The sequence below is a fragment of the Artibeus jamaicensis genome, unplaced genomic scaffold, assembly GCF_021234435.1.
Source record: "Artibeus jamaicensis isolate MK-2021 breed Jamaican fruit bat unplaced genomic scaffold, CSHL_Jam_final contig_781, whole genome shotgun sequence".
NCBI lineage: Eukaryota > Metazoa > Chordata > Mammalia > Chiroptera > Phyllostomidae > Artibeus > Artibeus jamaicensis.
Window position 1 is genome coordinate 6,492,818 of NW_026521968.1, and position 24,308 is coordinate 6,517,125.

General features: G+C 46.1%; 1 protein-coding gene across 6 annotated transcripts in view; it reads left to right on the top strand.

The window, feature by feature from the left end:
* Positions 1–24,308, top strand: part of PIK3R5 (phosphoinositide-3-kinase regulatory subunit 5) — a 67,613-nt gene that overhangs the window by 5,317 nt on the left and 37,988 nt on the right. The window contains exon 1 of one of the 6 annotated variants that reach the window (XM_037164968.2): positions 2,800–2,958. The exons of the other annotated variants lie outside the window; for them this stretch is intronic. The gene's annotated coding sequence lies outside the window, so the exon portion shown is untranslated. Of the gene's footprint in view, positions 1–2,799; positions 2,959–24,308 lie in introns of those variants that run through there. 6 annotated transcript variants of the gene reach the window in all.

The following is a 24,308-nucleotide window of genomic DNA, read 5'->3' on the forward strand; positions in this document are numbered from 1 at the left end:
TCCCCACCCCCGCCCCCGCCACCCAAACCAGAGAACTAGACTTAAGGCTAGGAATGAGGGTCAGAGAAAATGTGTGTTTGTGGCTATTCACATCCATAGAGACCGTCTAGGAGGCAAAGGCAGCCACTGCTGTTCCTTTGCCAGTTATTTGACACCCCCTCCCCACCCCAGCCCGCCCCCAGGTTCCCAGGGTCTGGCATTGGCTTGGGGCTTTGTTTCTCTGATGTGGTCACAGCTCTTGAGAGCTGGTGCCTTGAAGTCAGGAGCCATGTGTGAAGCATGTTCACTTCAGTTCTTCGTGTCTAAGGATTTTAAAAAGCAAGAATGGAAGTTCAGTTTGTCAAATACTTCTCTAGGCATCTACTGGGAAATTTTTGTATTCTTTCACCTTGAGATTAGATTTATGTGACACATTATTTCAGCTTCTTTATATTGAACCCTCCTTGCACTTCTGGAGCAAACTCCATTTGATCACAGTGTTTTATTTTTTAATACAATTGGATTTGATTTGCTGTGATTCTTTGTAGGATTTTTACCTCAAGACTCACAAGTAAGGCCAGCCTCTGTTTTCCTCTCCTGTCCTGCTGTTACCAGGTTTCAAGTGGTTTGGAAACATTTATTTTTCTCCTGAACCCTTGGCCAGGTTATAGTTCAGGGGACTGATCCATCCCTTTAAAGTTGGGAGAATAGCTCTGGTCTTTAGTTCCTCTACTGCCAGATTCTTGGTTTCCTACTCCCGCAGACTCCCTTTCCTCTTCTGGCTTCCTCAGTTCTCCCAGGCACACCCGTCACCTCAGTGCTCTGGAACCGGCACCTGAGAGCCGTCTTTGACTCGTGGTCCACTTCCACACTGAGTCGCTTAGAGCCATGTGGAGTGCAGATCAACTGCAGGCGCTGCACTCGGTGAGGATGCTGATAAACCACTTCACACCCAGAGAAAGGGAACCAAGATGCTGGTGCCATAGCACCAGATGATGAAAGCAGTAAAGGTGTTTTCCTCCAAGAAGAGGACATGAGGAGAAGTACTCTCTTTCTCTTCAGATGTCTGAAGGGCGCCATCCTTTGGAAAAGGGCAAGACCTGTTCTGTACAGGTCTCTCTTCAGAAGGAAAGGGACTAAGGAAGAGAAATTGTGAAGAAATAGATATCATCTGGCTACAAAGAAGGTCTTGGAGAAATCCAGAGCAGAGCAACAGTGGAATAGGTGGCCTTGTGGTTGTGAGTTCCCTGTGGGGGGAAGCATTCAGGGAAAATACATGTCATGTGTAGAAATAATAGCTATGAGAATGAAGACCAAGATAATTCCATAATTAAGAGTCTGGTCTCTAGTTCTCCAAATCATACCAGCTGTGCCTGACTGGTTGTATAAAAATTGGTTGTTCTCAGAACAAAATTTGAATTTAAGTTCACTGACCTTGAATAAACAAATCCCAAAGCTGGGAAGTTCCCTCACAAATCCCGTAGTTTCACAGGCCTTTCCCCCAGAGCAGGGGTACTTCGTGGTTAGGAAAATTGTAGGTACCCGTGGAGAAAGACCCTGGCGTCATCACTGAACATGGGGACCCTTGCCCACATCATATGCTGGAGCCCAGGCTATTCTTGGGGTCTCTTGTTCTTGGCTCCTTCTGACACCTGGTGAAATAAACTAATTAAGCTCCACTTCAGAATGACCTTCCTCTGTGGCTGAACTAGGTAGCTTCTCAGGGCCAACCTACCCAACCTGTAGGTTAACCTGGGAATTAATGGCCTCTTGATTGTGGGGTTTTTGAGCCAATATTTCATAGGCCTTTGTATTTTGCATTCACTTCTACAGTGACATCTAGAGAAAGCTAAAAGCTCAGAGAGCTTCCCTTGGCCTGCTATTGTGCTTAAGAGAAAACAAAGGGCTGTGGTGGGATGTTCAGACTACAGAATGGGAGTAGGAGATGTGCCCTCTAGTCCAAGCTGCCCCTGCCTACCTCCTCGTCCTCTTGAGCCCATTCCCTCCTGGATCTAATGGGCTCTACTGCTCTGACATCCACTGCTCAGTTTTCAAAGTCTACTCTTCAAGAGTGGGAGCTGCTCTGGGGGGCTGAGCAGAGAGGGGACCTGCTTCTTCTCTCTCAGGGCCCACCTCATGGCAGGACTCCCAGAGACAACAAACCCTTCCTCAGACTAGAGTGGCACCATGCCTTCTCCTGCCTCGTGCTTCCAGTGCTTCTCTATTGGGTGGCTTCTTCTAAGGTCCCTGGTGGCTTTGTAATGGCAAAGTCCAGCAGCCTCCTCCCAACCTACATCTCTGAAGTTTCTGTAGCATTTGATGCCCAACACGTTCACCTGGAGCCTTTTCTCTTACCACTTCCTCCTCCCACTGTTGCTCTGCAGGCTCCCGTTCTTGCCGTCCCCAGTGAGCTGTGTCCCTCACCCCAACCCTTTCCTCCCAGTCCAGACCACCTTCCACATGTGTCCAGAACCCAGCTCTTCATCCACAAAACAGGCTTCCTCTGCAGACTTCCCTGTTTTTCTCCTGGTTTTGAAAGCTTAGAGTCACCTCTGAGCCTTTCCTCCATCTTCCTGCTGTCTACTATTGCCACTATACAGCCAGTTTTTAAAAAGATTAAATTTAGTGCAGTAACATCAGTAAGTAACATTATGCAGGTCTCAGGGGTACAATTTAATAATACGTCATCTGTGTATTGTGTGCTCACCACCCCGAGTCAAGTCTCCTTCCCTCAGTTTCGATGGCGCTTCCTTTCCCTGGGGCTCTTGCTTCTCTCACTTCCCCATCGTTCTCTCTGCTATCTGATTCAGCTCTCGTCACTGCATGCCTCTCATGGTGCCTTATGGGCCACAGTCTCTCCCTTGCTTCACCAGGAGATTTTTCTTATGAAAACTCCTTCGTCATGTTTGGAAACCTCCAATGCCATCCCGCTTCATAGGGAAAGTCCAAAGTCCTTCATCTTCTATTCAGGTTTCAGAGGTGAGTGCTGCTCGTTGAGCCTTCATGAATTCTCTCCCTGTCCTCCAGCCAGACTGCCTGATTCCTTCTCTTAAGACCTAACATGTGTTCTGACCTCTCCCATTTTTCCCCTAATGGGAAACCTTCCCGACCATTGTGTTCAGCACTGACCTCCCAGTGCCTGGAATTGCCAGTGTTGGGTGTGTGGAAGACTGCCTGGTCTGCAGCCTGTGCCTAGGATAGCTGCTGATCTGGTGGCTGGGCTGTCCCCCTTCTGTGATCTTAGTGGGGTTCAGTCATACTGCCCCTCAAGGACTGCACCTTGCAGGTACCTCCCTGGCCTTCTATGGGCATCCGAAAGGCCAAAACCATGTGTCTTTGCTCTTCGGTATGGGCAAAGCAGGTGTCCTCCTCTGAGCTACTTCGGTCCCTGTGAGTCCCTAGCAGACTGCAGAACCCGAGCCTACACTCCTTGGAACTCTTCTTCCCACCCCTGCAGGTCAGTCAGATTTAAGATGAGCTGTTCTCTAAGCCTGACCAGTGGGAGACCTGGGGAACTGTCCCCAGGCAAGCCACTCCCAGGCTGTGGCCTCTGCTTTATGGGAGCCTGGGGAAGTGACTGTTTGCGACACCATGTTTACAAGGCAGAGGGGCTTCCTGTCCTGACTGCCCAGCAGGCTGTGGGGCAATCAGGAGCTATGTTTACAGGGGGGAGTGGGGGAGAGAAAAGCTTGGAGGACTTCTGGGGAGTCTCCAAATGTCCCCAGGGGGAGCCTGGCCAAGTGGATCCTAGTGGAAGTCAAGAAAGATGTAGAACTCAGGTTTAAATTGGGAGAAAATAAAGTATTACTGGTAATTATTATTAATTTTTATATTGCCCTTCGCAGCTTGCAAACTTGTTTGCCAATGTGGCCCCAAGGTAGGACCATTTAGAGCAGAAAGCCTCCCTCTTCTGTTGCTCTCCAGCGGGGTGCATGGTGCTCTTTTTTTCTTTTTTTTAAGAGGGATTAAAATGGTTCTCTCCATGGTGCTCTGGAGAGGGGAGAGGGATTTCAGAGAAAGGGAGGGAGAGAGTAGTAGAAAGGGCTCCCCGGGAGAGAGAACCCCCCATTCTGAGGCAGAGTTCAGCCAACACAGAGTGATGCCCCTTCCCATGCCCAAATGACCCTGACCTCCCCACTTCCTCGGAGGGCAGCAGAGGCCCTGGGGCGCCCACCCACTGGCCTGGAGCCACCGCTATGGCACCACCACAGGCTCATGTCCAGGGTCCCTTGCCATCTCTGGCTTCTATGCAAGTCAGTAGAAAGGCCTGGAAAAAGTGCCCCAGGCTCTCTTGGCCCTTAAGACAGGAATACTACATATTCCCTTTCGGGTGAGTTTGATCCAAGAGTGGGTGACCAATGATGTGGCTCACCCTCTCCACTTGACTTCTAATGACATGAGGTTGTTTTCTGAACTCATTAGAGAGAGGATGTGGAACAAGAGCTGCCCAGCTGCAGGGCAAAGGTGCAAAGGCCTCCCGTGACATCCACACATTAGCCTGTGGGTCACAGCACAATAATATTGGTTTGTGCAGGGAGGTTGGCTATTAATAAAATAAGAGCAGGGCCCTTTAAAGAAACTGATCATAAAAATCTACTTGAAAGAGATAAAGGTTAGCTTGAGAGGTAGGCTTGAGAAGGTTGATGGGAAGTGAGTTCGAGCAGGAACTAGCCTCGTGTAGCATCAAGAAAATACATTTCTGGACTAGTGAGTCTAAGGAGCTTAGGTCCAAGGCATGTGAACTGTTCAGGGGCCTGGAGAGGAGGTTGTTCTAGAAGATACCTGAGTCAGCTAGGAGAACAAGATGATGGGGACTTGTGGGAGTTGATAGAAGTAAGCCCATATTGGATGCAATGGGTAAAGAAAGAGGTACCATTCCTCTTGTCCTCCCACCCCTGGCCACCCAAGGCAAGGCACTCTTATGGTCCAACATTCTCCTGAGATGGACGTGGCTGAGAATGCCCCTTCTGAACTCTGCTGGGTTTTCATCATGGCTCCTGTAGAGTGAATTCCAAAGGGATTGATTGGGTTGGGGCTGCAGTTCACTTCCACCTTGGGTCCAGAACTCAGTCCTCTCAGAGAGTCCTGTTTTCAAAGATGAGGGATTACTTCTCATTGGTTGCATCATTTCTAAGACCTGCTCTATAGATAGAGGTAGAAATATCATTATTATATTTAAATTAAAAAAATTTCTTTAGAGGAAATTTAGGTTTACAACAAAATCGAGAGGAAAGTACAGAGATTTCCCACAGATCCCCTGCCCCTACTCATTCATAGCCTCCCCCATTATCAACATCACTCACCAGGATGGAACATTTTTTACCAAGGACAAACCTACAATGACACATCATAATCACTCAAAGTCCATAATTTACCTTAGAGTTCACTCTTGGTGTTGTATATTCTATAAGTGGGTCATGGTGTATATCCATCATTATAATAGTACAGAGTGTATGGACTGCCCTAAAATTCCTCTGTGCTTTGCCTATTCATCTCTCCCTCTACCTGACAATCACTGATCTTTTTATTGTCTCTACAGTTTTGCCTTGGGAATGTTATTTTTCACTAAACTATTTTATCTTATTTAAGGAGGGAAAGTTTCTTAATGCCCATACTTTATTTTTGTGGTACCTTTTTATTGCCTGGTAGGAGACTGTCTCTAATTCATTTACCAAAATAGTACTCTCTCAACCTGAATATCTTCAGCACTAGCTGGCCAACCCAGTTTGTTCCAAAGAAGGTCTGACCATTAAATATCTCACCCTTTGCTGTTGCTGCCCCAGAGTTGGATACACAGAGGTGGGCACGTCATGTGGAAATTAGATGTTGTTTCTCTGGAGGATGACTTCAGCTTTTATGAGCTGTCCCCTTACAAGGGAATTTTGAGTATGCCATGTGGTCTCTATTTAAGGTCAGATTATAAATGTACTCCACAGATTAGGAGAAAATCCCCCTAGCTGTATCTAGATGACATAGTAACAGACAAACAAAAACATTATTTTACTTCTTAGGTTAGTTTAGTGTTGACTGAAATACTAGTTTGTATATTGGTTTGATGTTATAGTGGTGTGACCCAAAATAGTAGTGACTTAATCATCTGAGAATAAGTGACCCAGACTATACATGTCATCTTCAGAGGTTGGGAACGTACACTCCTTATGTCTTGTTGCTCCTCCTGCCTCAACACGTGGCTTTCATCTCATGGCCCAGGATGGCTGCTCTGGCAATTGCATTACATCTGCCTTCCAGCTGGCAGGAGGAGGAGAAAGGAGAAGGAGGCATACTCTTCCATTTAAAAGCATTTGGAAATTGCAGTTGTCGATGTTTATTCATATTCTATTGGCCAGAATATAGTCATATGACCACATTTAGTTACAAGAGCTGCTGGGAGATATAATCTAAAATTCCCCCAAATTGTAGTGCTATAGAAGAAGGGAGGATGGATAAAGAAGGATAGTTGAGTCTCACCCATATCTGAACTCTACTAGTTTGAGATCTTTGTGAATCTTCACTGTCATATAAATGTTCTTCATCCCTTTTTCCATGCAGTCGGCATATGTTCTAAGTCCTATTGAAAACCATTCATTAAAAAAATGGCATGCTATGCCAAAAGATGCCATTAACCCTCGTGTCCGTTTGTGGATGAATGGGTAAACAAAATGTGGTAATACACGTGCAACGGAATAATATTATTTAGCCTTAAAAAGGAAGGAAATTCTGACATGTGCTACAACATAGAAGAAACTTGAAGCAATTATACTAAGTGAAATAAGCCAGATGTAAAAAGACAAATACTGTATGATTCCGCTTTTGTTAGGTATCTATGAGTCAAATTCATAGAGACAGAAAGTGGAATGACGGTTACAAAGGGCCGGGAGGAGACAGGGAGGGGAGTTAGTGTCTAATGGGCACAGAGTTCCCGTTCGGGAAGACGACGGTGGTGATGGTTGCACAACAGTGCGGATGTACTAAATGCCACAGAACTGTACCTAGAAATGGTTAAAATGATAAATTCTATCTTATTTATATTTTGCCACAGTTTTTTTAAATGGCATATCCTAATGATCCAAAAGCAGATTTCTCTGGCATTTTGGGAGATCTGTCCCTGTAGATAGAAATTCTCAACACCGTTTGGGTGAGGTTTCAAGGCAGCGGGGAGTCCGTCTGTCTGCTGTCATTTTGGCTCGCGTTTTTCTACATGGTCATGAGACTAGAGCAGGACATGCCAAATTCCAGAAATGCTCTTTTTGTGGCACTTTTTGTTTTACCTGTTTTGTTAGTGGATCTGTCGTAGCGCCTGGTAGTCTCTAGGTCCTTGGCTGAGAGCTCGTGAACTGCTACTTAGTCACAGGCAGAGAACGCTGCCGGGGGCCAGGGGGCTCGGAGACTGTAGTTTCCAAGATTCTACCCTTTTTCTGTTCTTCAAACCTGGGCTAGCCTTTTCTAGTGTCTGTCTTTGTGTCTCTGTCTTTCTTGTACATCTTTCATTTTCTCTGGTGTTTCAAAACTGAATAGTAGCAGTTCCCTTCCACAGATTTCAGGTTTCTTTATGACTCTAAGATGCATTTCTCCTCATCTGCAATCCTCAATTCATTTTCAGCTAACCCCCTATTTGACTTCAGAGCCCTCTATGTTGGGCCCTTTTCCCCCAGTCTCCTCCTCACCTTCTGTGGCTATAGTATTCTATATCCAAGGCTCTGTCATTTCCACTTAGAAAGTGGATGTACCAGTTGAAAATTTGGCAATGGCTCCACATGGCCTGTGAGCAAACCCTTAAGCACTTAGCTTGGCACATAAAACCATGTGCAATCTGCCATCTATCTCAGCTCATGCAGCTTCATCTCCCAGCATGCCCAGGTCCTGCTTCATTCTGCAGTGGGGCTGATTGCCAGGCTGTCCCCTAAAGGAACCATACTGGCTCATACCTCTTCCCTCTGTCTATTTTTCCACCATCTCGCCCAAATCCCAGGGCAGCGTCTTCTTCCTGAAGAGTTATCTCAGGAGCAGCTTTCTTGGAGGAGCTATTCTAATTGACCTCCTCCCTCCTCCAAGTTCCTATTGCATTTGTCCCACATTAACCTCCACTGGGATAGCTCGCCCATTGGGCAGTGTCTGGTTTGAAGGTTATTTTGAATAGTGCTGCTGTGAATGTTCTGGCTCATGTCCTTCGAGTACATTCCTAGGAGCGGAATTGCTGTGTCACAGTGGCTTGTGCTTTAGTGACTATGGCTACACGGTTTGCTGTTCGGGAAGTGGCTGTACCAGTTTATACTCTCACCTGCGGCCCTGAGGCTTCACATGTTCACAGACAGGGTTTTCCATCTTTTTCATTTGAGCTGTCCTGGTGGGGGTCTGGTGGTATTGCATCATGATTTGAATTTGCATTTCTCTTACAACTAATGAAATTGGGCACCATTTCATGTTTATTGGCCATTTGGATATCCTCTTTTATAAAGGGTCTATCATGTCTTTTGCCCATTTTTCTATCGGGTTGTCTTTTTTGTATTTCTTGCAGCTCCTAATGCTTGGTAGGGAGCTCTCTGGCTGTGAGCTCCTTGAGATTTTTGTCCCCACCCCCCACCAGTAAAGGCCCTCCAATAAAGACCCTGCATATCTATCTGCTGTTGGCTAAACAAACCGTCTTTGATCCATGCTTTCCAGAAAGACAGCCATCCTCCCTGAGGAAGAAGATGGGTGAATGGCAGTGTAGCAGTTCTGCCCTCTCTCAGAGGACCACTGCCCCCCCGTCCTGTCCTGAGTGGTTAGCCTAATCCCAAGGTTCGGCTGGAAAATAACTCTGTGGGCCCTTACTCATGTTTCAGTGTTTTTCTCCAGGCTTCCTTTTGTGCCTACTCACTCTTGCTCTTTTGTGTCCATTCTGATTTGGGAACCTCACTCCTGCCTTTCGTGTATGCCCCTGAAATTCATGCTGGCCCACCTGAATTCTCATGGGACTGTGCCTTCAGAATTTAATATTTTAAGTTTTCTTTTCCTGTTAAGCTGTCCTGTCTGATTCTGCATTCTTAAAAGTCTAAGATGTTGGTCTGATCTAGCAATTTCTTCCATGATTACTCCAAACTTTGAGGTGATGTGGTCATCTTCATCCTGTCTTCCCCTTACTCATGTTTTACAAACCTTCTTTATTATTGGTCAGAATCAAAGACACAAGATGGGATAGTTTTTCTCTGCACTTCCCCAGCCTTCCAAGAGATGAGATGATCAGAGGAGCAAGGGTTTGTCAGACAACCTGGTTTTGACCTAGTGAGACTTCCAGGTACTGTCAAGGTGAATTGCTGCATCCCTAGGCCTTGTTGTGGGTCGGTTTTGTGATTCATATGAGACAACAGCATTTATATCTCATTTAAGCTACGTGCGTGTGATCCCATGTGCTTGTCTTTTCTTCTGCCTTCTTTCAGACCTCCGCTTCATTTACTTATTGATTCAACATTCCTTTGTTCATCCAGCAAATACGTGCCAGGCACTCTTCGAAGCCCTTGCCGAGTTTACAGTCTAAGAGGAAAGAGACAGACAATAAGCATAATAAATAATAAGTAACATGTTTTGTGTGTCAGTTGGTGATTAGAGGGGTGGGAAAAGAAAGCAGAGTGTGTCAGAGGTGGGGTTTCCAGAAGTCCTTGTCGAGAATATAATGTCAAAACGAGACAGAGGTGAGGGAGTGAGTTGAGTAGCATCTGGGAGAAGAGCGCTCCAGGCAGAGGGAACAGTAGGTGCAAAGGTCCTGAGGCAGGAGCATGCCTGGTGTGTTGCTGTGGTCACTCTGGTCCTTAGAGTGTGGCACTTTCCATGCTGGCATCAGGAAGGCTTAATATCTGAAACAAAGGACAGTGTATAAGTCATCTTGAGATCTACCACACCGTCCAGCAAAGTATCCTGTGGTCATATTCACTTAGTAAGACAACTTTTTGTTTGTTTATTTTATTTACTTATTCATATTATTTATTTGTTTGTTTTTACAGAAAGGGGAAGGGAGGGAGAAAAACATTGATATCAGAAAGAAACATCCATCTGTTGCCTTTGTGCCCCCTACTGGGCACCTGGCCCACAAACCAGGCATGCGGCCTGACTGAGAATCGAACCAGTGACCCTTTGGTTTGCAGGCCAACACTCAGTCCACTGAGCTACACCAGCCAGGGCTTAAGACAACTTTTTATTGGAATCAGTGCATTTAAGTTGGACAACCCCTAAGGGCCCTTGCACCTCTGAAGCGCCATGGTTATCTTAGCTGCCGGGTGGGTGGCACCCATCTCTGTGTAGCTTTCTCTAGGGCTGTTCCACCTGAGCTCTTCTGACCATGTGGCTTCTGGCCATGTGGCCTGGCCTCTGTCTAGATGTGGGCCCTCTGCCAGATATGGGTGTTCCAGATACTATTGCTGTGCAATCAACTACTCCAAACATAGGGTAGAAGACTGTGATTACTTTAGTATGCTCATGGATTCTGTGAGCCAGGAATTTGAGGGGAGCACAGTGGGGATGGCTTGTCTGTGCTCAGCAATGTTGGGGCCTCAGCTGGGAAGACTTGAACAACTGGGGACTGGAAGTGCAGCCAGAACTCCTGCAGTGGCCTCTCCATGTGTCTGGGGCTTCTGCACCTGACGGCAGCCTCTGCGTGGCCAGTCAGTTTACTCGCAGGACAGCTCAGAGCTCTACACGCAGGTGCTGTAGCAAATGAGGCAGGAGCTGCACTGTCTCAATGATCTAGCTTGGAAACCACACAGTGTCACCTCCCCTGTCTCTGGTTGAAGCAGTTACAAGCCCACCCAAATTTACGGAGAGAGGAATTAGATTCCACTGTTGATGGGGAAGTGTCAAGGCCATTTATCGAAGTGACTGTAGGATGGGTGATGTTGTGACTACCTTTGGAAAATCCAACCTCCTGCTTCCCTGGGGGAGAGACTCTCGTTGTGTGTTGTCATGGGTTGTTGTGGGTTTTCAGGTGTCTGCTTTGCACCTGTCCAGAGTGAACCCCCAGTGTAAGGGAGTTGCTGGGACCAGCAGCCTCCTTCCTCCCACTGCGTGTCCCCTGTACGGCCTGGGTCCCAAGGCGGCGGTGGATACACAGGCACAGAGCAGGTGCCCCGCGAGACCATGTGTGCCCTGGGGCACAGCGGATGGTGTGTAATTGCCATTCTTTTGCTCTGTGTGATAATGGTATCCTCAGGGTGGATGGAGACTGTCCTCGTTCTCAAGGGACACACACTCAAGTGTCATGTTGAACTGTATGAACTTGCTGATATCTGCTTATGTTTCATATGGTTAAATCTAATATTTAGGAGTGACTCGTTAAGATGTCTGCAACCTGCAACTTACTTTGGGATGGTTCAGCAAAACATGTGTGTGTGGTGTTGACCTGAGGGCCTGCTCTGCCCACCAGGGTAGACCAGGAATGAGGCTCCAGGCAGGTGAGGCTGGGCTCTCTGTCTCCCTTCCTTCCATCCACGATGCCCACCCACAGCCTGCCTACGGGCCCTGGCCCGGGGACAGGGCTTGTGCTGGTGGGGCTTAGCGGGGTCTGGGCATGCTGGCTTGCAGGTTTGTATGTAGAGCTGAACTGCCCCCGGCCTGCATGGGTGAGGCAGGGAAGGTGGTGGTGAGGCAGCAGAAGAGGGGAGAGGCGTTACAGAGAAGACTCTGGTCACAAACAGAGGAGAGAAAAGGGCCTGGGATGGCAGGAGGGGCTCCCCAGGGGGCAGCTGTGTATTCCCGGAGGGGAGTTGAGCAGGCAGGGACAGAGAGGGCTCCTGAGGAGGCCGAGGGAGGAGCGGGTGGCCCGATGGGAAGGGGTGGGGGATCCTGGGCTGAGAACACTGATTTTTAGCCCCAGCTCTGGGGTCTGCCTGTTACTTCAGAGGTTTTTGAAAAAGCCCAGGACCCTGTGGGACCCTCCACAGCAAGCGGAAGAGAAGCTGAGACAGGGACGGGAGGGATGGTGGCTGGGCACCCACTTCTGAGGGTGCTTTGTCCTCCTTGGGTGGTCTGCTCCCAGTCTCTCAGGACACCTGGCCCAGCCTGGCCTCCCTGTCGCCCCCCGCAGCCTGCTGACTGGAGGTCCCCAGGGAATTCCGATAGGCCTGGGAAAGCCTGTCCACGGGCATTGTCTGAAAGTGTCCTCTAGGCTTGGTGGGAAGACCCTCCTGCTTTTCAGGAACCCGATCCCCGAGGAGCTCCTGGCCCGTGCCCCTGCGCCTCCTCGGGCTGCAGACCTTTCGGTGGCCCGGCCACATCCTGTGCCCCGTCCTGCCACCCTCTCGAAGCACAGGCCAGATGTGCAAATTCTGCGGCTGTGCCCAGGACCGAGCACAGCACGGCTTGCTTTTCTTGGAAATCATTGGTGATTTGTTAGAAAAACAGGAAACATTGGGGCTGCCGTTGTACATTTTGACTTTTTTGTTTTTGTTTTTCAGCCCCTTTCATCTCTCTCAGCCTCAGGTTGTTACAAGTGTGTTTCTGCCCAGCCCTGCTTTTCAAGCCTCCTCCTGAGCATCCTCTGTTCTCTGTCCCTCTGGCCTCGGCCACCATCTCCCCAACCCCAGTCACTGCCATGGGGATAGGGCAGGTCTAGAAAACCATGAGAATAGGTGCCACGTCTTGGTGACCTGTGTAACTTGGAGCAGGTGCTTCTGTGGAGTCGGGCTTCCCTGCACCTGCCCTTCTTTCCCCTACCCGGGGGCTCCTCCCAGCTGTCTAATCACCACGGGTAGACCGGAAGCAGAGTGGTCTCTATGCACTAGGACCTGCTGCAGCTGGGGCAGCTGCCCTGGGGCTGGCAAATGGGGATGCTGTGGCCGTAAGGGGAATCCTTCCTCCCCCAACCCTCCTGGGTCCGATTGGAGCAGGAGGGACCCTCAGAAGTCACTTTCTCTATGGAGACACTGAGACTGAGAGGCTGGGGACTTCCCAAGGACCCCAGATCAGATAGATGGCTTGATTAAAAAGGAGGAACGAAAAGGGGGTGCAGAGGTCTGGGTCCATGTGCTGCCTCTGCCCCTGGGTGCCCCTCCCCGGCTGGGGCTCTGAAACGCAGGAAGGAGGGGCGAAGGAGGTGCACGGGGGAGCTGTGGTCATGTTGCCCATTGGGCCTTTAGTGAAGAGCCAGAAATTGCTGCTGCTTCCTGATGTCACTTGGCAAGTTTTTCCTGGCTCTCATCCAGGGTGAACTCTGAGCAAGTATAGGGGTGCAGTCAAGCCTTCTTGCTGTTTACTCCTCACCCCATCACACCACCATGGAGAGGCCCATTTCCCAATTTATGCATGAAGAAACTGAGGTCCACAGAGCTTGCGTGGCCTAACCTGCTGTTCTCCGTGCCCCAGGCCGGCCCTCATGAGGTGAGAAGGCCGGTGGCTCTCTGCACAGGAAGCTGCTGTGTCCCCAGGGCCCCCCTCGCTGAGCTGTGCCCTGGGTCTTCACTCAGTGTGTCTGCACCACGCCTTCAGCTGGGGCCTCCCCCTCTTGCAGGGGAACCACCTTAGGGGCTGCCCTTCTGAAGTCATATAAGAAGTTTGATATGAGAGATGAGAAACTCCCCAAACCTCACAGGGGGTTGTTGAAAAAGGCATTAAACTGTCCAGAGAGAGATAGGATGTATAAGACAGACAGATGGAGACCAACCCGAGAAACTGAAACACTGTTTAGGGAGCTTCCCAGAAAAGCCCCGGCCTGAGGAATTCCAGGCTAGGCAGAGCTAGTGGACAGGAAGGTGACCCTCCTCACACAGGCCTGCTGAAGATGGCGGACATCCAGAGGCAGCAGCAGGCCCTGGGAGGGGCGGGGTCTGCCTTCTCCCGGCCCACGTTCCATTCCTCTGGGGAGCAGAGACTCTAACCCAAGGGCCTGTGGGCTGGATGGGCAACATGTGACATCTTATTTGCACTCACCTCTAACTGAACTTTAGTGTTTCTTTCCATTATGAATGCAGGCAACAAACTCCATCACACTACCAACACCCGTGCCTCAGTCCGGATGTTTTCTCATGCAGATCTTTTCATATTACTTTGCAGTTGGGCAGGTACCTCAAATGTCATTTATGATTTCTACTATTTCAAAGTGATAGCAGCGATTAGACCCACTGCTGGATTTTGATATTTAGTGTGTTGATGAGAGGAACATACTTTACCATTTCACAAATCAGATTACTTAAAATATTCATCATTGTATTTCAGTGTAATTCATTTCCTTTACAGTCCAGTGTATTTCATATCATACATTTAAAACATTATTCTAAAGAGGGATTTGTAAATTTCTCCAAGTTGCCAAATGGGTCTAGGACATGGAAAGGTGAGGAATTTTGGCTCCCAGGACAGTTAAGGGGGCTTCATTACTTGGCAGGCCTGAGTTAGTGTTGCTGTGGCAGACCCCGAGGTCGCGGCTTTACCCCTCAGAGCCACGCGTCCTTACGCGTGAGTGGGGGTCGTTCTGTGCGCATGCACCTGCCTGCCTGCGCTGGTGCCCAGCGGGAAGGAGGAACCTCATGGGTGGTAGCTGGTGGTTGTGGCGGGAGTTTATTGAAGCCCACGAGACTCAGGCAGAATTCCTTTTTATTATAGAGGAAACTCCAGTTTAGGCTCATTACTCACTGTCCCTCACGCAGAAGGAAAAACTGCGTACTGGGGTGATGCCTCTCGTCCTTCCCTTTGGTTTTGGGCTGGGAGCAAGTAGCCCCCAAGTATCCAATAGGAATCTTGGTCCATAAATTGAAGTATTTAAGAAATAGCAATGGTATGCCCATACAATGGAATATTATTTAGTCATAAAAAGTACCTGTTACATGCTACAATGTGGATGAACCTGGAAAACATGCAAGTAAAAGAAAGCCTGGTGCCAAAGACCACATTTTGTATGATTACATTTATATGAAAGATACAAAAAAAGCAAATTCATAGATAGAGAGAGTAGATTAGTAGTTACCAGACGATAGGGGAAGAGGATTGGGGAGTAACGGCTAACAGGTATGAGGTTTCTTTTTGTGTTGATAGGAATATTCTAGATTTACATAGATCTCAGTCATGGCTGCACAACACAGTGTGTGTGCTGAAAACCACAGAAAGGAGCACTTGTCAACTGAACAGTAACGTCTGAATCACTCACCAAAGAAGATACACAGATGACAAAGCAGTGTATAAAAAGATGCTCAGCATCATATGTCATTAGGGAGTTGGAAGTTAAAAAAATGAGATACCTCTAAATATTTCTTAGAACAGCCAAAATCCGAAACAATGACAATGCCAACTGTTGCCGAGGAAGTGGGGCGGTGCCAGCAGGCACGCGAATAGCGCGGCCCCTTCAGAAGGCCGTTTAACAGTTTCTTAGAAAGCCCAGAAGTCTTGCCAAATGATCCAGCGATCGTGCTTCTAGGCATTTACCCGAATGAATTGAAAATTTACTTCCACACAAAAAGCTGCACATGACTGTTTAATTGCCAAAAATGGGAAGCAACCAAGACGTCCTTCAGTAGATGAATGGAGAAACAAAACATGGAACATCCATAGATTAGAATATTATCTAGTGGTAGAAAAAAATGAGTCATGAAAAGGTGTGGAAGAGCCTCAAACGCATATTACTTAAGTGAAAAAAAAAAAAGCAGTCTGAAAAGTCTACGTAATGTACATGCCAACAGTGTGATATCCTGGAAAAGGCAAAACTGTAGAGGCAGGAAAACTATGTGCTTCCCGGCAGGGGAAGAGATGAATACATAGAGCGCAGGGGATTTTTCGGGCAGTGAAACTGTCCTATGTCATATCGTCATGGTGGTACTTGACATTTTGTGTTTGGCGAAACCCATCAAACTGTACAACAAAGTAAACTCTGGGCTTTAATTAATACTGTTATGTCGACATTGGTTCATCGGTTGTAACAAATACACCTCACTAATGGACGATATTAATAGGAGTGGAAACTGTGGGTGGGGGTGTGTGGGAGGGAGTAAAACCTGAAACTGCTCTAAGAATTAAAGCTAATAAAAAGAAAAGCAAAGAAATAACTATTTATGTATCTCCTTATACCAACTGAAACCGGCTCCGAGTCCCATCCCTCTTGCCCGGAGCTGTCCAGGGGCTCAGAGATTTTTCCTTTCCTGCCACAAACCTTCCCCGAGGTGGTTGCCTCATTAGCATAGGGACAGAGTGAGGGGAGGGAACAATGGACAGGAAGCAATAAATTAATAACACCATATATTGTCCCGTGTTTGTGCTCTGTGGCCCAAGCAACAGCTCCTAGAAAGCCTGGGCTCTGGCCAGGATCCGTCCTTCGGCCTTTGGCGGAGCCAGCCTGCCCCCACCTCTGCCCACTCCGTAGGTGGCTAAAAATGACTCGGCCTGGTTGACACCTCCGAGGACTGACTCACTGGGAAGTTATGATAGACGTGATTTCCCCTCGAGGCCTGAGGAATCTCCCCTATTGCTCACGTGGTCATAACATCATGGCCACATATTTGGATGGGGCTTTTGGTTTGCAGAGCACGTTCACACATTTATGTAACTGTCCCAGGGGACCTGGCAAGGCCCCAGTCCAGGGGCAGCTGTCGAAGGAGCTGTTAGCATGGTGGAGGAGCCACTGTCAGCAAAGCTGACAGTCTGGTAGAGAAGCCAGTTACCACACAGGCACAGGGGAAGCAGGGAGGGTGGGGTGGGCACTCTACCCAGTGGGGGGGAGCGGTCAGTCAGGAGGCCTTCCCCGAAAATGTGACCTTGGAGTGGAAGATGGGAAAATGCATCTTAGGAGCCACATCAAAAGCAGGGGCAGATGGTGGAAACATTGTAGGCAGAGGGAGCCTGGAAGGTTTATGAAAAGAGGTAAAGCGAGGGTGGCACTGGTTAGGGAAGGAGGGGGCCAGACCTCTCGGGGCCATGCGGGCCAGGTGAGGGGGTCCAACTTTGTCCTAAGGCATCAGAGAACCAGAAGCTTTAAGAGGCAGGGAGGGAATGACGATTAGATGCACTTTTTGAGAGACAACTCTGCACAGAACCATGCCTGCACTGTGGTCCCACGTATGTAAGAAAATGCATGTGTGTGAGTGTGTATGTGGGTGTATAAAGGCATTAAAAGGGCTGGAAGGGTAAAAGGCCAAACCAAGGAGGAGAAAACTTTAAGTATATATACTCTTTTTAAAAATTTTTACTGAGGTATGGTTTACATACGGGGAAGGGCACAGGTTTTGTCATACAGTTCAATCAGTTATGGAAAGTGTGCACACCTTGTAACCTGTACTCCCATCAAGACATAGAGTATTTCTGTCATCCCAGAAAGTTCCCTCGTACCCATGCCTGGTCAGCTCTCGAGGTACCTTCCAGAAACAGCCGCCACTTTGATTTATTTCATCATGGATCAGTGTGGCCTATTCTGGAATGTTCTGTAAATGAAAATATAGGATATCTATCTTTCTGTGTCCAGCTTTTTTCACACAATATGTTTTTGATAGTCATACTTGTTAGTACACACATTAATGGTTTGTTCATTTTTATTCTTTGCATTGCTAAGTAGCAGTGTATTATATGAATGTACTAGGTATGTTTATCCAATCTGCTGCTGAGGGGTCGGATTGCCTCCAGACTGAGGCTATGACGAATAAAGCTGCTGTGAACACTTTTGCACAAGCCTTTTTGTCGACATGTATTTTCTTCCATTTTGGGTAAAGAAGTGGAATTATTGGGTCACGTGGTAGGTATTTGCTAACTTTATGACAATGGCAAACTGATTTTCAAAGCGGTTGCACAATTTTATGCTTCTGCCAGTGATGTATAGTTGCTCCACATCCTCACCAGCTTGGTATTGCTCATTTCATTAATTTTAGCAATTCTAGTGTAGTGTAATCTCATTGTGGCCTTACTCCCACATTTTCCTGATGACCAGTCACGATGAGCATATTTTTATGTGTTTATTGACATGGGATATTTTCTGTGAAGTGGCTGTTCTTATTTGTCCATTTCTGGGATGAAAGTCGTTTGTCAGATACACACACAACACATAGACTAAATATTTTCTCCCAGTCTGTGGCCATTCTATAATTTTGTCATTTCAAAAATCTTTTATAAGTGTAATCATAGAGTAGGTAATCTTTCAGGGTTGGCTTTTTGATTCAGCATAATTTTCTGAATGTTGTGTGTTTTAATAATTGTTTCCTTGGTATTGCTGATTAGTATTCCATGGTGCAGAGATGCACTCACCCACTAAAGGACATCATGTTGTTTCCAGTTTGGGGCTATTCTGAATAAAGCCACTCGCTGTAAACATCCATGCATAGGTGATTGTGGGAACATAGGTTTTCATTTCTCTGAGATACATGCCCAGGAGTGAAATTTCTGGGCCATCTGGCATTTCTAAGGCATGTATTTATGCTGTGAATTCCCCTCATAGGCTTTACCTGTGTCCCACAAATTTTGATATGTTGTATATTTATTTTCAATCTGTTCATTGTATTTTTGGATTTCCCTTGAGACTTCTACTCTGACCCATTATTTAGCTTAGTTTCTAAGTGTTTGGAGATTTCCCTGTTATTTTTCTGTTATCACTTTCTAGTTTGATTCCATAGTGGTTATAGAACACACTCTATGATTTCAACTCTTTTATTTTATTTATTTAAACAATTTTAAAATACGTTCATGATCTTAAAGAGAGGGGAAGGGACAGAGGAAAAGAAACATTGATGTGGGAGAGAAACATGGATTGGATGGACCCTGACCTGAAATCATACCCCCGACCTTCTGGTGTACGGGGCGATGCTCCAGTTAACTGAGCCACCTGGCTAGGGCTGATTTTAATTATTTTACTGAGATGTGTTTTTTTTTTATTATTATTTTTATTTTTAATGCATTTTATTGATTATGCTATTACAGTTGTCCCATTTTCCCCCCTTCACTCCCCTCCACCCTGCACACCCCCTCCCACCCGCATTCATCTCCATGTGTCATACTTATAAGTTCTTTAGCCTCTACATTTCCCATACTATTCTTACCCTCCCCCTCTCTATTTTCTACCTATCAATTATGCTTCTCATTCCCTGTATGTTTTTCCCCTCTCTCCCCCTCCCACTCCCCTGTTGCTAACCCTCCATGTGATCTTCCATTTCTGTGGTTCTGTTCCTGTTCTAGTTGTTTGCTTAGTTTGCTTTTGTTTTTTAGGTGTGGTTAATGATTGTGGGTTTGCTGCCATTTTACTGTTCCTATTTTTTATCTTCTTTTTCTTAGATAAATCCCTTTAACATTTCATATAATAAGGGCTTCGTGATAGTGAGGTCCTTTAACTTGACCTTATCTGAGAAGCACTTGACCTGCCCTTCCATTCTAAATGAAAGCTTTGCTGGATAGAGCAATCTTGGTTGTAGGTCTTTGCATTTCATGACTTGGAATACTTCTTTCCAGCCCCTTCTTGCCTGTAAGGTCTCTTTTGAGAAATCAGCTGACAGTCTGATGGGAACTCCTTTGTAGGTGACTGTCCCCTTATCTCTTGCTGCTTCTAGAATTCTCTCCTTCATTTTAATCTTGGCTAGTGTAATTATGATGTGCCTTGGTGTGTTCCTCCTTGGGTCCAAGTTATTTGGGACTCTCTGAGCTTCCTGGATTTCCTGGAAGTCTATTTCCTTTGCCAGATTGGGGAAATTCTCCTTTATTATATGTTCAAATAACTTTTCCACTTGTTGTTCTTCCTCTTCTCCTTCTAGTACCCCTACAATTTGGATGTTGGAATGTTTAAAGATATCCTGGAGGTTCCTAAGCCTCTCCTCATTTTTTTTTTTTGAATTCTTGTTTTTTCATTCTGTTCTGGTTGGTTGTTTATTTCTTCCTTCTGGTCCACTCCCTTGATTTGAGTCCCAGTTTTCTTTCCATCACTATTGGTTCCCTGTACATTTTCCTTTATTTCACTTAGCATAGCCTTCATTTTTTTACCTAATTTGCAACCAAACTGATTTTGTGAGCGTCCTGATTACCAATGTTTTGAATTGTGCATCCAATAGGTTGGCCGTCTCTTCATCTTTAGTTGAATTTTTTTCTGAAGCTTTGATCTGTTCTTTTACTTGGGCCATTTTTTTTCTTAGAGAGCCTGTTCTGTAGTAAGGGGCAGAGCCTTAGGTGTTCACCAGGGCGGGGCAACCCACATCACTGCTTTGTGATGCTGTATGTGGGGAAGGGGTCTGAGAGGGAATAGTGTCCTTGCTCCGCTCTCTGCCAGATTTCAGTCACTTCTCCCACTTCCTACAAGCAAATTGGGCCCTTCTGGTGCTGATTCCTGGGTGGGTGGGTTTGTACACATTCTAGGACCCTGTGGGTCTCTCCAACGAGCTCTCCTGTGAGGCCGGGAGTTTCTCCTGCTGCTGCCTCAACCCCACTGGTGTTTTCAGTCAGCGATTTGAGGCTTTATTTCCCCACACTGGAACCCTGGGTTGTGAGGTCCCTCCTGCTCCCCAGTTTCTCCCAGTTTATCTGTGTATGAACGTGGGACCTCCCTCTCTGTTAGCTACCTCAGGCACACACTCTCTTCCACATTTCACCACCTAGTTGGATCGGCCAGCCGCTGCTTTGCTGTGAGTCCTCTCGGCCCAGCAGCCTGACTCTGCCCCTCCCACTGGTCTGGATGAATGTTTCCTCTTTAACTCCTTGGTTGTTGAACTTCCATACAGTTCAATTTTCTGTCAGTTCTGTTCTGTTTTTTTTTGTTTGTTTTTTTGTTTTTAAATTGTTGTTGTCCTTTTGGTTGTGCGAGGAGGCACAGTGAGTCTACCTACACCTCCATTTGGGGTGGAAGTCCCTTTTACTGGTATTTTTTTAAAAGATTTTTATTTATTTATTTTTAGAGAGAAGGAACGGAAAGGAGAAAGAGAGGGAGAGAAAGATCAATGTGTGGTTGCCTCTTGCATGCCCCCTACTGAGGACCAGGCCCACAACCCAGGCATGAGCCCTGACTGGGAATCAAACAAGCCACCCTTTGGTTCATAGGCCAGTACTCAGTCCACTCAGCCACACCAGCCAGGGCTGATTTTAATTCTTTTAAATGTGTTGAGATTGGTTTTATGGCTCAGGATATGACCTATCCTGGTATATGTTCCACAGGTACTTGAAAAGAATGTGTATTCTGCTGTCAGTGGGCAAAGTGTTCTAGAAATATTAATTAGATATTAGATAGTATTAGAGTTCTTTTGTATTCTTGCTCATTTTCTACCAATTGTTGGGAGAGGGATGTTGAGGTCTTCAACTCTAATTATGGATTTATCTATTTCTCTGTTTTGTTTTATCAGCTTTTCTTCATGTATTTTGCAACTATGTTGTTTGGTGAAATCACATTTAGGATTACTGTGTCTTCTTGATGGATAGGTCTTTCTGTCATTACATAATGTCCCTCTCTGTCTCTGGTAATTTTCTTTGCTTTGAAGTTGGCTCTGTCTGATGTAATATAGCCACTTATGCTTTCTTTTGATTAACATTAATGTGATATAGCTGTGTACCTTTATTACTTTCAACTTGCCTGTATCACTCACTGTATATGGAAGTGAGTCCATTGTAGACAGCAAACAGTTGCGTCATGCTTTGTAATCTGCTACCAATCTCTGTCTTTTAATTGGTATACTCAGCCCAATAAGTTTAATGTAATTATTGATAATTTGGACCTTTAGTCTGCTATTTTATTATTTGTTTCCTGGTTTTTATCCCTTCTGCTTTTGTTGTTGTTCCTGGGTTATCTGCCCTCCTATGGATTACTTGAATGTTTTTTAGAATTCATTTTATCAATAATGTTTTTATGTGTATCCCTTTGTGTAGTGTTTTTAGTGGTTGCTCTAGGTATTACATTATATATACATAATAGTCTAATGATGTCATAATTTTACCAGTTCTAATGAAGTATGGAAGCCTTACCTCCCTCTGGGCCCACCACCTTTCCCATATATAACTGTCTTAAATATTTACTCTGCATACATTTAGAACCATGTCAGACAATGTTATAATTTTTGATTCAACCATCAAACATGATTTAGAAAACTCAGGAGAGGGGAAGTCCATTGTATTCACCCAGATTTTTGCTTGCCATGTTCTTTCTTCATTCCTGATGTTCCAAGATATTTTTCTTTTATAATCTTATTTCCAATTTCCTTTAGCCATTCTTTTAGGTTAAGTTATGCTGATGGCAAATTTTCTTAGTTTTCCTTCATCTGAGAATGTCTTCATTCCCCTTGGTTATAGGACACCGGGTTTTACAGTTCTTTCCTTTCAGCTCCTGAAATGTGCTGTTCCGTTCCCTTTGGCCTTTGTGACTTCTAATGAGAAATCCACTATCATTTGAATTGTGTTTCCTCTAAGGGAAGGAATTGTTCCTTTCTTGCTGCTTTCAAGAGTTTTTTCTTTGTCTTTAGTTTTCAGAAGTTTGGCTAATGATGTGTCTTTGTGTGTATTTCTTGGCTTTAGCCTGTTTAGAATTCGCACGGCTTCTTGAGTCCATAGTTTTATATATTTTGTCAGATTTGCCAAGTTTTTGGCCATTGTTTCTCTGACTTCTTTCTCCACTCTGCCCTCTCCCACAGGTACTGGGATGACATGAACATTAGACCGTTTGCTATGGTCCCACAGATCCCTGAGCCCTGTTCATTGTTCTTCAGTTTACTTTTCTCTGTTGTTCAGACTGGATAAAGTTATTGTTTTATATTCACGTTCATTGGTTATTCCCTCTGTCCCCTCCAGTCTGCTGTTGATCCCATCTACTGATTTTTTTTTTATTTCATTTATTGTAGTTTTCAGTTCTAAAATTTCTTTTGGGTACTTATTCATCTCTTCGAATTCTTTGCTGAGACCCTTCTAGTTTTCATTTGTTTATAATTGTTTATTGGAGCATTTTTAGAGATGGCTGCTTTAAAATCTTTGTCAGATCATTTTACCATCTGCTAACATCTGTTGGTGTTGGCATCTACTGCTTGCCTTTTTTGCTCAGTTTGAGATCTCCCTTGGTCTTGGTATGACGAATTATCCTCTATTTAAACCTAGACATTTTGGGTGGTAAGAGAGTTATGAGGCTCTGGGTCTACTTAGACCTTTTGTTTTAGCTGGCTTTCTCTAATGTGCCCCTGGAAGGGAGAGTGGGACAGAAACACCACCTTATCACTGTCAGATGAGGATGGGAGCCCCCATCCCATTCTCGGCTTCTGCTGAAATCTGGGTGGTGCTCTGGGAATTCTGGCTTCCATCAGGCCTCCACTGGTACCTGCCTGGCTGGGTGGACAGAGGGGCCTCATTATTGTCTGTTGACTCCATGAAATGGAGGGAATGATCAAATTACTCCTGGACAGTGGTGAAAGCCCTGACTCCCTGGCTTGGCTTCCTCTGATACCACCCAGAGTGGGGGCGCTGCTCTTGACTGTCCAGTGTGGCCCCAAACTCCAGGCTCCTCAGTGGTCCTCACTGATAATGGAGGGCTGAAGGGGGCCTCTTCAGTGGGTATGAAAAGCTTGGCCCCCTAACTTGACTTCCTCAGATATGACCCATGGTGAGGGTTCTCTAACCTCACTATGCACAGCCTGGCCAGAGTGAAATCAAGGCTCCCCACCTTGGCCTCTGTTAGTGAAGATGGTACCATGGTTTTTTCTGCAGTGTTTAGCTGGAGTAGAGAGACTACTGTCTTAAAGTTTTCTGCCTTACTAAGCTACCCTTTTCCTGGCCCTTTAGCTAGAGAGAGCAGGCTTTTATTTTTGTTTGTTTGTTTGCATTTTTGTTCTTGTTTTGTTTTTTGTTTATTTTTGTCTGCACCCATTGGTGTTTCCAGCTTGCTGTCTCTTTAGCTCCAAGACTAGGATGTACAAGGCAAAACTAAAATACAACCCGGGGACTTTACCACCATATCACTTCCTGTTCCCAAGGTGCCTATCTGCTCTGCCTTTTCCCACCTTTCAGAGTCTTTTATGCTAGTTGTTGTTTTTTAAAATGCAATGTTTGGGTTTTGTACTTAGCAAAGGAATAAGGGAAAAGTCCATTTACTCCACTTTCCCAGAACTGTTGTCCATTTTTTATATACTTAACACCTATAATTTGTGTAATGAAAACAACACATAAAATGTATTATTGAAATGTTTATAGAAAAATAAAAATTGGACTTCCGCCAAGATGGAGAAGTAGGTGGAGGGTCCACCTCGCCTCTGTGCACAACCAAATCTAAGAACAACTATTTTTAACAGCAGTCACAACCAAGCCACACGGAAAATCGACAATACGGAGTCCAAAGGACAACTAGATACTCGGCTGGACCGGTACGAGGAGCCAGGCCAGCAGCGGAGCAGGTTAGCAAGAAAAAATTCCCGGGGCGGTGCGCGGTTCGCGCAGGGAACCGAGGGCGCGATTGCGAG